The following is a 15,729-nucleotide window of genomic DNA, read 5'->3' as shown; positions in this document are numbered from 1 at the left end:
TTCCCCCACCTCATCCTAGTTTCTAACCTCCAGCAAAACTGTCCCCTTGACTTGTCTGGACTTGTCTGACCTGCCTAGGTCCTTTTCCACCTATCCACTCCAACCTCTCCTCCCTGACCTATCACCTTCATCTCCTCCCCCACTGACCTATTGTACTCTATGCTACTCTATCCCCACCCCCACCCTCCTCTAGCTTATCTCTCCACGCTTCAGGCTCTCTGCCTTTATTCCTGATGAAGGGCTTTTGCCCGAAATGTCGATTTCGAAGCTCCTCGGATGCTGCCTGAATTGCTGTGCTGTTCCAGCACCACTGATCCAGAATCTGGTTTCCAGCATCTGCAGTCATTGTTTTTATCTACAATAAAAAAATTGCCTACCCATTTGCCATTATCCTTTTCTGCATGACTGCTTTAGTCTAATTGCACCCCTTTGCAGTAGAGCAATGATGTATTCATTGTCGGTTCACAATCGTTCACAAACAGAGTTTTCAATTTTTGATATTTAGTTTTTTACATTCTGTGGTACCACTTGTGACAAAGTGATAGACGGACTTGCCTAGCATCTATCAGCAGAAGTCTAAGGTGCAAGACCCTTCTGATTTGTTTATGATCTGAATTCTTTCAGTGAGGAACCACATGAAGACAATCAGTCTAAGGCTGTCCTGCATCATAAGTCTTCTCTTGCCAATGGCTCAGGAAGTTTCAGGTGAGCAACTTAGCTGTGTAGTCCCAGTAGTTCCTGATTGATATACTCAGTGTATAATTCAATGGGAGGGACTTCCAGGCCATCCCAGGGAAGAGAAAGGATAGATTAACTCTGCTTCGAGAAACAGCACTGTTATTCTCATTAGGAATACATCAAAAAGACGTACATGTGAAAAAAAGTGAAGTACAAGAGACCACCCAGTGTCATCTCCCAAGTAGCTAACAATTTGTGGATGGGAGAAATTGGAAAAAAAGAAACAAAACAGGCTTTGTTTATTTTTACGACCAACCTGGTTGTTGGCATTATATTGCCTCTGTGGGATTGTCTTTATATCCTTTAAGCAACAGATGGGAAATTAATTTTCGATTCTAAATCTAAGCAGGTTTCAGAAGAGGCAATGAATGTGAAGAAGAGAAATATGAGAGAGAAATTACTAAAGCTGAAAGGAAATCCGTAGTACTGCAGCTCAGTAGCTTTCAAGAACCCATTTAATGGACATAATTTGCTGCTTTTAATTGTTATGGTTTTGCCACACTGTGATCACTTCTGTACATGGCCCATGAATGGAAATTTCACACCTCAGACTTGTCTAATGTTTACTTCCATACAAACATTATTCAGTACATTTCAGCCCTGTGTTTTGTAATTTTTGATCTTTGTCTCTTGGCTCAGCATTGTTTATCTTTGCGTCTGACTATGACTAGAATAATGGGTCAAGCTCATATTGGCTGTTCCAAGTCTGTTCTCATTCTCCAATCTAATGGTCTCTGAAAAGCAGGTTGTTGAATTGGTTCCAATTTATGCAGAATTTTGGGTTGTTTTTTTGTCGATGACCTCTCCAAACTGTGTTGAGATTGACCCGATTTCACTGTGTCTTCTAACTGTCGTCACAGGCTCCACTTGCATTATTGCAATCAATCTGGCTGATTTTCCTCTGCACCCACCACCACTTCTCCCACTTAACAGAGTCAGAAGAAGTGTCACTAAGATTAAAAATGATGTTTGGAAAGCAATTAGAGTTACAGTATGAAGCACGAATTCTCATCCACTGTTTATCACTTTAATGTTTCTTGACCCTTACTTGGGCGCATGTAAAGAACTAACAATGTTGTTATCATCTAGCCCTTTGATTCCAGTGAAAATAGCTAAGTGTAAATTGTACCTAGTCTAGGTGCAGACTACTAGCCAGAGTAGAGAAAATCTGTGTTGTTGGCAATGGATGGTTTATGTATTGAGAGATGAATGTTGGTGATGCATCATCTTCACAGTCAAAGCCAACAGTCTATCTCTGTCTATTCTACTCTGTCTGTCCGAAGGCACCATTGGCCAATATTTTCATCAGTCAAAGCCAACTGTCTATCTCTGTCAGTTCTGCTGGGTCTGTCAGCGGACACCATTGGCCAACAACATTGGGTTATTGCAAGGTGTCTGGATAAATATGTCTTAACGCTGATCATTGGCTACACATTCTTTTGGCTACCCCAACAGTGAGTCAATTCAGTTGTAGAGAGATTGTGATGCACATTTAGCTCTCACCAGGGCACTTGAAGATTAACTTTTGCATTAATTTAACATTAGGTTGGAGTTGCTAGAGGAGATAGAAGTGTTCATTCCTTAGCTTTCAATTAATAACGTACTTTTAGCTAATCAAGTATGGGAGAAATGCAAGGACAGAGTAATAATGGACAGTAGCTTGAAGAGCTGCATTTTGGTAGGAATGCATGTGGAGAGGCAATATAAAGGGTAAAATATAACATGGCTCAGTGTATACAGATCATTGAAGCTGGTAGAACGAGTTGAGAAAATTGTTTAAAAGGTCAGAGAAATAAGAAGGGCTGATAAAATGAAAACAAAAGAAAAGCTGTGATGGGGAGAGAGAGAAGAGGGCAAAGAGAAGGAGGCTAGTTGCTTTGGAAGAGAGATGCATTACAGACAAAGAGAGATTTAGCAACCTTCCTAATTAAATAGAGCTATTGGCAACAAGTATGCTTTATAATTAGAGGTCTATTATGCAAAAGAACCAAAGAACTGTGGATTCTGGACATCAGAAACGAATGGAAAGACTCATTAGCTATGGCAGCATCTGTGGAAAGAAATTAAAGTTAATGTTTTGGGTTTGGTGACCCTTCGTCCGAAAGGATTGTAGCTAGAAAAATGTTAGGATATATGCTGAAGACGGCCCGGAGGGATGGAGAGGAATAAACAATCAGTAGAGGCAGAGCCCACAGAGGGAGAACAGCAGTTGGATAGACAAAGGAATGGGTATAGGTCAGGCTAGGGGAATCAATAGCTGCTAATGGGGACCATCAGTGGCTGACAATGGAAGGCTTGTGGTAGCAGCCCATGTGACGACAAGGCCTGATGGGGTTGGGGTAAGAATGTGGAAGAAGGTGTTCATGCCCTAAAGTTATTCATTTTGATATTGAGTCCTGAAGGCTGCAGCGTACCCAAGCAGAACACAAGCTACTGTTCTTCCAGTTTGCACTGAGCTTGAATGGAGCATTGCAGCAAGCCTGAGTCAGAGAGATTGGCCGGGGAACGGGGTGCTGTGTTGAAGTGGCAGGCAACTGGAAGCTGAGGGTCATTTTGTGGGCAGAATGTAGGTGTTCCTCAAAGCACTGTCCCAGTCTGCATTTCCTCTCCCCAGTGTAGAGCAGGCCACATTGTGAGCAGTGAATATAATAGATGAGATTGAATGAAGTGCAGGTAAATCACTGTTCATCTGGAAGGTGTGTCTAGTGCCTTGGATAGTGAGGAGAGAAGAAATAAAAAGCAGGTGCTGGTTTGGCCTCAAGTGGTGTGTTGCATCTAATAACGAGCATGTATTTTAGGTTGTAAAGGAGTTGGAAGAGGTGCAGTTTTCCGAATGGTTCCAGCATTGAGGATTTAAGTTTGATGGGTAAGCAAGAGAGAAAAGTTTTTTTTTCTGCAGCAAGTGATCCCAGTTTAGAATGCACTGCCTGAGAGTATAGTGGAGATGTATTCAATTGTAGCTTGTAAAAGGGAATTGGGAATGCACCTAAAGGAAAGAAATGTGAAGGGCTACAGGGAAAGGACAAGGAAGTGGGATATACTGTTTTCCTGTTGCAAAGAGTTTGCATTGATGGGCCAATTTCTTCTTCTGTGCTATAAACATTCTATGACTCTAGGACAAAATATGCTTAAAAGAGTTGATTTGCTTGATACAATTTAAGTCCACCTTTGTAATTGATATAGATGATAATTGCAGAGGGCACCATTTGTTTAAGGTAGGCAGCTGACACTAAGGAAGGCCCTCATGTGGTGAAGAGGTAGCATCCCTATCCCTAACCTGAGAGACCTGGGTTCAAGTCCCACCTCATCCAGTGTTGCTTATTAGCTGATTAGAAAAATAGATTAAAATAAACAAAAAGTGCTGAGACTTCAGGTCTCTCATGGTGCAGTGGTTACCTCTGAGCCAAGAAACCCAGGTGCAAGTCCCACCTGCTCCAGAGGTGTGAAATAATATCTCAGGACAGGTTGATTCCAAAATATCTAAATGCTGAGCCATGTTAGAGTTTGAGTGTAGTTACACATACAGTTCTGTAGTATTTACAACTACTTGGATCTGATAAACTGCCTTAGCCACTGCTGATAAGAATCACAACAGGAGGAAGCACAGAATTGGTCAGATGATTCCCACAGACCAGTTAGCTTGATAGAAAGCAGAACAGCCTTCAGGTGATTGCAGTTTGCAGCTAATTAGAGCGAGGTGGCTCTGTCAGTGAGGGCAGAATGTCAACACCTGGCTTCATGTGGTTGCTCTAAGCTTCAAACAGAGCTGCAAGTCCAGAGTGTTTCTGATAATTGAATGGCACAAAAATCCCACTGATCCTGGGTCTTAATTAAATTTAGGTTAAAAAATCGCACAACGCCAGATTATAGTCTAACAGGTTTATTTGGAAGTACAAGCTTTCAGAACACTGTTCCTTCATCAGGTAGCTAGCAAAGCAGGATCATAGGACACCATCATGGTTTAAATCTAGGTGTCAGAGACAAGGCAAAAACTGAACATGCAGGAGAAACTCGATGGGTCTGGCAGTATTTGTAGAGATTAAAGTAGAGTTAATGTTTCAAATCCAGGGACCTTCTATCAGAACAGGATGAAGGGTCACTGGACTTGAAATATTAACTCTGCTTTTCACTCATAGGTGTGACCAGAGCATTCAAATTTCACTGTCCCTTTCTGTTTTTAATCCAGATTTGCAGTTTCCGCAGTCCTTTGTTCTTATTTCAGAGATGAAAATTCAACTTGATGTTTGTGTTTCAATTTACATCGAGAATGTGCTCAATTTTTCTTCATCTGTGTAATCTCTCACTTCCAAAGCTTTTGCCCAACATTCCTCACTACTTCAATCTCTGTGTCTTCCCTCATCCCATCACAGCCTTTTTTTGTATTATCAGTGCTTCTTATTTCTCCAAACTTCCTTCTTCTACCTAAGCTGTAAATCTATCCCGCTACCTTGCACCTTCTGAAGTAACTCCACAGAAGCCTTATCCGGCCACTAAGCCACCTTTTATTTCCATATGAACACCCTTGACTACAGTACTGCCTCATTCAGAGTTAGCTATCAGGGTGCCAGTATCTCTGACACTCAACATTTTTATGTCAGCCAGTGCTCTCTGACTGAGCCACGTTAACAGCTGCAATCAGGGAATTCACTTTTATAAAGCCCAGCTAGTTGACCTTGTTACAATCAATACACTTGAGTTGAGATTCAATGCAAAGTTGCATGACTAAAATGCACTATTTTCTGGAATCTCAAAACTTGTTAAAATGTCTGGAGAAATTCATTCCCACGGTACTTGACTAACTTAAGGTTTACCAGGGCAAGGCTGCGCCACCAATGCTGTGTTTACTACTTGAACATTATAGAGGTTGTACAAGCTAGGATACCTGCCTTCCCTCAGGGATCAGCATTCCTTGCAAAGTGCTGCCCTCCATAAACAAATTCGTCTCTTTAGTTCTCTGACTCTTTCTTCCTGTCTAACCTGATCAGTTTTTGTAAATCTTAGCATGGTGCCACCTAATGTTTACTCCCAGAATTACCTGGTATTCGGACAGTGATCTCTCTGCTCAGAGAGTCATGGAGATGTACAGAATGGAAACAGACCCTTTGATCTAACTCATCCATGCCGACCAAATACTCCAACCTAACCTAGTCCCATTTGCCAGCACCTGGCCCATATCCCTCCAAACCCTTCTTATTCATATACCCATCCAGATGCCTTTTAAATGCTGCAATTGTACCAGGCTCCATCACTCCCTCTGGCAGCTCATTCCATACACGTACATGAAAAAGTTACCCTTTAGGTCCTTTTTATATCTTTCAGCTGTCACCTTAAATCTATGACCTCTAGTTCTGCACTCTCCTACCCCAGAGACAAGACTTTTTCTATTTACCCTATCCATGACCCTCATTATTTTATAAACCTCTATAAGGTCACCCTTAGCCTCCGATGCTCCAGGGAAATCAGCCATAGCCTCTTCAACCTCTCCCTATAGCTGACATCCTCCAACCCTGGCAACAACCTTGTAAATTTTTTCTGAACCCTTTCAAGTTTCACAACATGCTTCTGATAGGAAGGAGATCAGAATTCCATGCGATATCCCAAAAATGGCCTAACCAATGTCCTGAACAGCTGCAACATGATCTCCCATCTCCTGTACTCAATACTCTGACCAATAAAGGAAAGCATACCAAACGCCTTCTTTACTATCCTATCTACCTGCGACTCTACTTTCAAGGAACTATAAACCTGCACTCCAAGGTCTCTTTGTTCAGCAACACTGCCTAGGACCTTACCATGAAGTGTGTAAGTCCAGCTCTGTTCTGGCTTTCCAAAATGGAACACGTCACATTTATCTAAATTAAACTCCATCTGCCACCCCTCAGCCCATTGGCCCATCTGATCAATATCCTGTTGTAATCTGAGGTAACCTTCGCTGTCCACTATATCTCCAATTTTGATGTCATCTACAAACCTACTGACTATACCTCTTATACTCACATCCAAATCATTTATATAAATAACAAAAAGTATTGAACCCAGCACCAACCCTTGTGGCACTACACTGGTCATAGGCCTCCAGTCTGAAAAGCAACCCTCCACCACCACCACCACCCTCTGTCTTCTACCTTTGAGAAAGTTCTGTATCCAAATGACTAGTTCTCCCTGTATTCCATGAGATCTAACCTTGCTAATAAGTCTCCTATGGGGACCCTTGTTGAACGCCTTACTGAAGTGATTATAGATCACGTCCACTGCTCTGCCCACATCAATCCTCTTTATTACTTCTTCAAAAAAATGTAATCAAGTTTGTGAGACATGATTTCCCATGCACAAAGCCATGTTGACTATCCCTAATCAGTCCATGCCTTTCCAAATAAATGTAAGTCCTGTTCCTTAGGATTCTCTCCAACAACCTATCTGCCACCAACATCAGGCTCACCAGTCTATAGTTCCCTGGCTTTTCCTTACCCCTTTCTTAAATAGTGTTGCCACGTTAGCCAACCTCCAGTCTTCTGGCATCTCACCTGTGACTATCGATGCCATAAGTATCTTGATTTAGCTCAGCTGTCTGGATGGTTGGCTTGCGAAGCAGAGTGATGCCAACAGTGTGGGTCCAAACCCCACACCAGCTGAGATTACCATGAAGGACGGTCCTTCTCAACGTCTCCCCTCAGCTGAGGCATTGTGACCCTCAGGTTAAATCACCATCAGTCATCTCCCTGTAATGAAAGAGCAGCCCCATGGTCTGGTAAGACTCTGGTGACACAATGCCTTTTAATATGCCCACCTTTATTGACAGCTAAATCTAAGTGGTAGAGAGAATTTAAACAGTAATTTCCCAAGTTGCCAGTTTTATTGCATGTGGGGATAAGTTTAGTATGTAAAAGAGACTGGTAAAAGGAACATTGAACTGAGTCCTAAAAAAGCGTTCATTTCTGCAATTAAAAGGCTTGTCTTTCGCTGCTTATTTATGTACAAAGGTTTATATTTATTCTGTGTCGCTATCTGGGATTTTCTTGCATTCACAGCTGCAGCTCTGATGTAGAGCTGTGACTTTCCCCTCCTCCTTGTCGAGAGCCAGGAGAAACATTATGTTTATTTTTAGGATTTATCATTTTTCTCAGCCAATCCAAATCCTTGTTAAATCAAGCCTGTCATTAAATGCCTTTTTAATAAATAAAATAATTTTTATTTTTCCATTTCCCAACTGTGTGGGGCATGATTCCTGCATGTTTAACTGTAAATCTGCCTGTATTTATGACCATGTCCTGAAAATAAGGTGCAAGTTCACCTTTGACTCACCGATGATAAAAAGGAATTACCAGAAATCAAAAGTTGTATGTGATTTTTAATCTGTTGATTTATTTTAGCCAATTATTAGATAAATCAATAAACATTAGATTACAGACCATGATAGGATTTTCTCTCAAATCACTCCAGAACAAAGCCTAATATTCTCTCAACCTTTATCATGGGTGAACTATTTTGTTTTTATCTTGCCAATAACAAGATATTGTTCAGTTTGTAATTTTCAATATAAATAGTACTGTTTATATTGCATTAATCTTTGGGGTTTGACGCACTAAAGGATTCACTGCTCTATTTCACTTCCCTGCAAAGCTGTAGATAGTAGCTTAGTGAGAACATTGGCCAACTAATCCAGAGACCTGAACTAATGATCCGGAGATAGGAATATAAGTCCCATCATGTCAGATCAGAAAATTCAAATTCAGTTAATAAATCTAGAACGACTTATTAGTCTCATTAGTAATGACCATGAAACTGCCAGATTTTAATTAAAAATCTCTTGAGTTTACCAATGCCTTTCAGGGAAAGAAATCTGCCATCCTTACCCAGACCAGCTTACACATGACTCTAGATCTGTAGCACTGAGGTTGCCTGTAGGCAAGTGTCTGAGATGACAGAGCAATTATATTAAACCACCACAGAGGTGGAGCAGATGGAAGCCTGTGATTCATGAAGATGTCTCACCACTGTGTTCTCCAGACCAAATAAGAATGGGCAATACATTCTACCCTTGTTTAAGAAAAGTGAGTTTTCTTAAAACTCTTTTGCATTGGAACTAATGAAAGTCCACACTCAAACCGCAGTTGTCAGTTTTATTCTTGATTTTATTTTGTTCAGGTAAGGTACTGACTGACATGAATCGCCATTCATTGTATGCCTTTGATATCTCTGTACAATATAGAACACTTTATACCTTTCCGTAAGTTTCAAATCCAAATGCAGCCAGTAAAACCTGGAAGCTTCCTCTTAATGACATTAGTTGTCATAAATTTAAACTCATGACCGCCGCCCGATATTTTAGTCAGTCGTGTAAAGGAGCTGTGCCTCACTTGTGCCTGATTCGCTCCTTGCCTCATGTTGTGCTGGACTGTCTACTGATGCATGAAGCAATCTTCAAAACATCTCGTCATTCTGGTTGGGACACTGTCAGGTATTTCCTATCAAAATCACACTGTGAAACCTCATGGCATTTTTTGTGGACAGCTGTCTGCGTGCCCTGTATATATTTGATTGCAGAAATTGTTCTGCTTGGCATAGGTAAGGAAAATAAAATGTAAACATGAGATTTTAGTAAGGGTGCAGACAAAGAAAGCAGTGAGTGTATGGGCTATTTGACTGAATTCTGTAGTGCAATGGTTAAAAGTTATATCTGAGAATCATTTGTTGTTCATAACTAAAATAAAATGGCATGTTTAAGCGTGGGAAAAGCTCACTTTTCTCCTCCTATTTCTGGAAAAAGGGTATGAAACATTTGTAGCTTGATCAGAATAAAGCCTTACTTCAGACACAATGTATCTTACTGCAGTTATACTAATGTAAAAACCCAATGGCCCAAGTACATTGGAGATGGGAGTGAATCATGGATTTTCACAAGAAAGAAGGCACATCTGGATTGTTTTAGAAGCTCAGTCACTAGTGGGTCATTTGACTCATTCTGTATGTTTCAGAAGGACTCCAGTGTTTGAACTAAGTCACAGAAAAGCCGACCTTCTCCGCTGCAGGTAAAAGAAGTCTGAAACTGAATTGTATCCATGCTAAGCTTGAGGTTTCCATTCCCTTTACAGAACAATCCATGTGTCTCTATGGATTAAATTTTCATGAACACAAAATTTACCTATGTTACATGATCTATGAAACAGAACATGCTCTCTAAGTACATATTAATCATGTCTGCTGTTGGTATGCTAATTCTAGTTTAGTTTCATAGTGGCATAAAGCATGCTCTGAGGCACTTAATAGGAAACACAGACTCTGACCAGGAAGTTCCTGTTTAAAAAGGAACTGAACTGTGTCTCTATAATAATAAGTTGATTGAATCTTTTAAGTGTGATCAAGCTGGGTGTTGATAGGCATGCAAGCTTCACTTATACATTGTCACCAGCTCTAACTGCAATTGAAATTAAATGTTATGTGTTTCTAAAGAATCATGATGGCATTTGAACTATTAAGTATCTCAAATCTGTCCACAGGAAGCAGTTCAGCTGCTTAGCTTTCAGTTCTTTGATGTAGCGGCTGCTTTACAGCACCATGAGCCTGATTCTGCTGTCACTGGAGAATGAACAGCTTTCATTTATTATATATACACTTGCTCTATTGAATGTTGCATAGCTTACAACAATCAGAGAGACAGAAATGTTCAGCACCCGCTACAGAGAATCTAGGCAAATGTGAACAGGTTAAATAATTGTATGTCTCTGCCAGCAATGTATCTGAAGAATCTTTACTGTTGCAGGGAATGAGGGAACTTTCCCAGTCAGAGGGAGTTGGTTTTTGGTGCAAAGTAAGGATTAAATCACCTATTAATAATGGTGTGTAGAAATACTAAAACTATTTTGGTTGTTTCTAGGTTTCACCTGTGCGCATTTGAAGATGAGTGGTTAACCCCCGTGCATATGTTGGGTAAGTATACTAACGGGCAGAGTCAACATGGTTTCGTGAAAGGGAACTCAGTTTGACTAATTTGTCAGAGTTCTTTTAAGGAAATGTTAAGCAATGCATAAGTGAGCAAATCAATGTATTGTACTTAGATTTCCAGATGATATTTAACCAAGTGCCACATCAAAGGTCTTTACATAAAATAAGAGTTCATGAAGGAGAGGGTAACCTGTTAGTGTGGCTGGAGGATTGATTGGCTAACAGGAACCAGAGGGAAAACATAAATGGATCAATTTGGGTTTGTAGGTGTTATGTGTTTGCCACAGGGCCCCATATTGGAGCCTCAATTGTTTTAATTTATATCAATGACTAAGAGTAAAAAAAGTAAATGTATGCTTTTCAGATTTGCTAGAAAAATCAAAAAGTTGTAAAGAGGAGAAAGAGTCTGCAAAGGGTTAAACTGATGTTAATTGAGCAGGCAAAAAACTTTGGCAAATGGAATACAATTTGGAGAAATGTGAACCTGCCTAATTTGGCAGCAAATTATTTAAATGGAAAGACTTGCAACACTCTGAGGTATAGGGGGGTCTGGGTATCCTGGTACATGAATCTCAAATGTGAGCATCCAAGTACAGTAATGCATGTGAATAGGAAGGCAAAATGAAAGGTTATAATTTAGTGCAAAGGGTATAGAAATAAAAGTAGGAAAGCACTCTTGTGGCTCTGTGGTAGTGGATCAGAATTTTAAATCACACCTCTTCGAGATCTATGTTTTAACATATCTGACCAGATTGATTAAAAATATCTACAAGAGGAGGGATGTATGGGTGCTGTTTGCTACATTGTGAAAGTACATCTGGATTCCTGTGTGAGGTTTGATCTCCTTATTTAAGAAAGGATGTAAATGCATTGGAAGAAGTTGAGAGAAGGTTCACTTGACTGATATGGGAATGGAGGGAAAGGTTTGACAGACTTGGCTTTATCCAATGGAATTGCATGGAATGAGAGGTGATCTTCTTGAAAAGTCAAAAATCCTGAGGTGATGTTGTGAAACTTGAAAGTGTTCAGAAAAGATTTACAAAGATGTTGTCAGGGTTGGAGGATTTGAGCTATAGGGAGAGGCTGAATTGGCTGGGCTGTTTTTCCTGGAGCATCGGGGCTGAGGAGTGACGTTATAGAGGTTTATAAAATCATGAGGGTCATGGATAGGATAAATAGACAAAGTATTTTTCCTGGGATGCGGGAGTCCAGAACTAGAGGGCATAGATTTAGGGTGAAGAGGGAAAAGGGAAGAAAAGGGACATAAGGGGCAACTTTTTCATACAGATGGTGGTGTGTGTATGGAATGAGCTGCCAGAGGAAGTGGTGGAGGCTGGTACAATTGCAGCATTTAAAAGGTATCTGGATGGATATATGAATAGGAAGGGTTTGGAGAGATATGGACCAAGTGCTGGCAAGTGGGACAAATAGGTTAGGATGTCTGGTGGGCATGGACGAGTTGGACTGAAGGGTCTGTTTCTGTGCTGTACATCTCTATGTCTCTATGACTATGACTATTTGCTTTGTAGGAGAGCCTAGATGAAGGGAGCACAGATTAAAAATCCCACTTTATACAGTTGATTGTGAATGTTTGCACCTCTCTTCCACAGAGCCAGTGGAAGTAGGATCATTGAATACTATTGAGTTAAAGGTAGATTGATGACCATTGACTACTGGGACTAGTGGTGTACAACAAGGGTCAGTACTTGGGTCCCAACTCTTCACAAGATGAATCGGTAGGTTTGGAATTGAGGACCAAATGTAAAATTTCCAAATTTGTGGATAATATAAAGCTAAGTGGGAATGTTTGTTGAGAGGAAGATGTAAAGTAGCGTCTGGAGGATTTCGACAAGCTTAGTAGGTGACCAACAACATGGCAGATGAACAAAATGTGGGAAAATATGAGGTAGGAGAAACAGATGTGCAGAATATTCTGTAAATGTTAAGAGGTTGTAATGTATAGATGTACAAAGGGACCATGGTATCCTTGATGATAAGTCACTGCAGGCTATCATGCATGAGCAGCAAGCTATTAGAAGGCTAATGGAATGTTAGTCTTTATTGCATAAGGATTTGAGTACAGGAGTAGCCAAGTATTGCCTAGTTTGTATAAGAGCTTGGTTATACCACATCTGGAGCACTATGTGCAGCTTGGGTTCTCTGCAAGTCAGGAAAGATATTATTGCCATAGAGACAGTGCAGCGGAAGTTGAGCAGGCTTATTCCCAGAATGATAGAACTGTATTATACAGAGAGATTGGGCAAACTGTACTATAGAGATAGGTTGGGTAAACTGTACTATATAGAGATTGGGCAAACTATACTATGTGGAGATTGGGCAGACAATATTATACAGAGAGGTTGGGCAAACTGGGCCTGTATTTTTAGAGTTTGAAGAAAGAGACAAGATTTTATTGAAATTGTCAAAATACTTAAAGGGATAGACAACACGTGGAAGATGATTATTGTAGTTGGAGAGTCTAGAACCAGGGAACACTATGTAAAAATAAGAATGATCTACTTCCGACATGAATCAAAATTATTTTACTTGAGGTGTTGTGAACCTTTGAAATCCTCTATCACAGAGGGCTAGGGAAGATCAGTCTTTCAGTATATTTTGGGTCGAGATTGATAGCTTTCTGATTCCTGATGGCATACAAGATTATGGTGGTTAAAGACATTAAGATGTTTGATCAGTCACATTCTTATTGAATGGAGTGGCAGGTTCAATGGGCTGAATGGCCTTCCTGTGTTCCTTTGTCAAGGAACATTCGAAAGTGGCTTGTAACAAACTAACCTCCAATCTGTTTACATACAAATTTAAAATAGGAAGTAAACACACTATATATAAATTTGAAGTTCATTGACCATGCTGTAGGCATGCTTGATGATCGGAGGAAAAACATGTATTTTTTGGTTTTGAAACCAAGGTAGCTGAGTTCAGTCTGGTATAAAACCAGGTTTGTAAAATGGCCAGGGGGCCTTTGGACTGTCAGGATGTTCCTTAAATCAACAAATTGTAGAGGATATTTTCAAACCATCTTGTTTGGAGGTATTATGACACATTTCTAGAACAGTTGGGACATGAAGTGGGCCTCTTGGCTAAGAGCAGGGACACTACTGCTGCAGATAAGCACAAGTAGTCCAATGAACTGAGATTGTCATCACATTTGAATACTTTTTTATGGAGTAGGGCTTTGCCTTGATAAATGATTAAGCACCAGAAGAGGACCTACCTGCATCTATCTCTTTCATTAGCAGCAAGACAGCATAAACAAAAGTTACTGCCAGTTGAAAATGAGTTCTGTAGCTGCATATCTGCAATCATACTGCAACCACAATGTCCAGGTACCTTAAAGACAGCTGTAAAACTATTACAATGTTGTTTTGTTTTTCATTGCTCCTTGGATGTTAAAATGCAGGCGCATGTTCATGATGTAGCAGGACACCTTTCTCAGTCACGGCAGTGGGGATTATTAGGCAATTCAACTAATAGTGGACATTAAACTTAAAGTCAAATCCTCGATTTGATCTGCATTAGCAGACTGTCACATATTGAAAGCAGGACTTTGTGAACCATGTTCCGGAAGGCAGAACTTCAAATATGATTTTTGACCGTCTTGCCTCAATCCTTGCAGACATCAGTATAGCCTGGAATGTGAACTAGTAATCTCCGAGTTATATATCCCCAAAAAGTGCATGGCAACCTTGTTACAAGAGATCTCATACCATTCTACACCTTAGTTTGCAAACGGGACTTCTTGTTGGTCACTAACAAGATTCCCATTGAGGTCTTTTCTCCTTAAATGTTGAGCTTCTCTGAAGCCAAAGTCTATTTACTTGCTTCAGAAAATGTGGACAGATTCTCTGTATTCTAACCATAAAGTTTTATATGTATTTTTTGCAAACTTCCAATTACTAACCATGTTTATAAACAGGGATTGTTAGTATTGAACTGAGTGAGCACAGCTATGTCCTAAAATGCTAATACGAAATTGGATAAAACCTTATTGCTCCTCAAACCATATGTGTTTACCAAATCTTTACTGATTTGAAAGACTTCAAAGGAATGCAATAACTCAGGCACAGAGATACAGTTTTTCTCAACTTGATCCAAAATGTAACCACTGTATGCTGTATAATTTGTGCTTAAGTATTCTTATCCAAATGATTTATTGTGTGGTCAGTGCTCTATTCCTTTATTATTTAGGTTGTTAAGGCTGTATAGTGAACAGGAAAGCCATGGCATCACACATGCACAGTTGTATAACATCTGGAGCATAACCAGGGTCTCTGGATCCGAACCATTAACTCTGATTTCTCTCCATAGATGCTGCCAGACCTGCTGAGCTTTTCCAGCAATTTCTGTTTTTGTTTCTGATTTATAGCATCCGCAGTTTTGTTGGTTTATAACATTTGAAGATCTGGTCTTGTAAAAGTGCCTTAATTTTTTAACTATTTGTTGCATTTTTATTACAACAAGTAACCTGCTCGCATTGTACTTTACTCTCCTTTTTTAATGTGATGTGTTCTGTCCAAAGAGGCACATATACTGCTATGCTAATTGAAGTGTTAAAGCTATTATGCGAAAACAGTGTTTCAAATGACATTCAAAAGATATGGTCCAAACAAGGCAAAGGCTTTATGTACCTTATGTACATGGGAATACATCTTGAGAGACACTGCTCAATGTAACAAGGTTTTCTTTACGTTGTTATCTCTTTGCAGTATGCCATTTGTCTTGTGACCAAAAGTATTTGCAGACAATGATAGTATCAATGTCTCATGAGGAAGACTCCCAGTTTAGATAAATGCATTCCATTATATTAAGTTCCTGCTATGTCCATGTCCAGTGGCCATTTCCCATGAAAATGCAAATAATTTCCCATTTGAAGCAACTATCTCTCTGAAATGGTAACGAGTTACTACTTTAACATTCATTATCATGGTTACGTCTCTTCATAGCTAAATGGCTGGTGTCTTATCTATGTCTGTGCAGTTCTGAATTAAGTTTATGTTCAATGTTTTTTGTTTTAAACCTTAAAGCCTC

General features: G+C 40.0%; 1 protein-coding gene across 7 annotated transcripts in view; it reads left to right on the top strand.

Annotated features, from left to right (window-relative positions):
• Positions 1-15,729, top strand: part of LOC122562032 (myocardin-like) — a 662,438-nt gene that overhangs the window by 103,047 nt on the left and 543,662 nt on the right. For 5 of the 7 annotated variants that reach the window (XM_043714469.1, XM_043714471.1, XM_043714465.1 and 2 more), the window contains exon 2: positions 10,613-10,665. The gene's annotated coding sequence lies outside the window, so the exon portion shown is untranslated. Of the gene's footprint in view, positions 1-624; positions 706-9,713; positions 9,768-10,612; positions 10,666-15,729 lie in introns of all 7 variants that reach the window. The other 2 variants (XM_043714468.1, XM_043714467.1) reach the window with 2 other exon arrangements.

Source organism: Chiloscyllium plagiosum, chromosome 24 (assembly GCF_004010195.1).
Source record: "Chiloscyllium plagiosum isolate BGI_BamShark_2017 chromosome 24, ASM401019v2, whole genome shotgun sequence".
NCBI classification, from domain to species: Eukaryota; Metazoa; Chordata; class Chondrichthyes; order Orectolobiformes; family Hemiscylliidae; genus Chiloscyllium; species Chiloscyllium plagiosum.
This window is presented reverse-complemented; position numbering and strand designations above follow the sequence as displayed.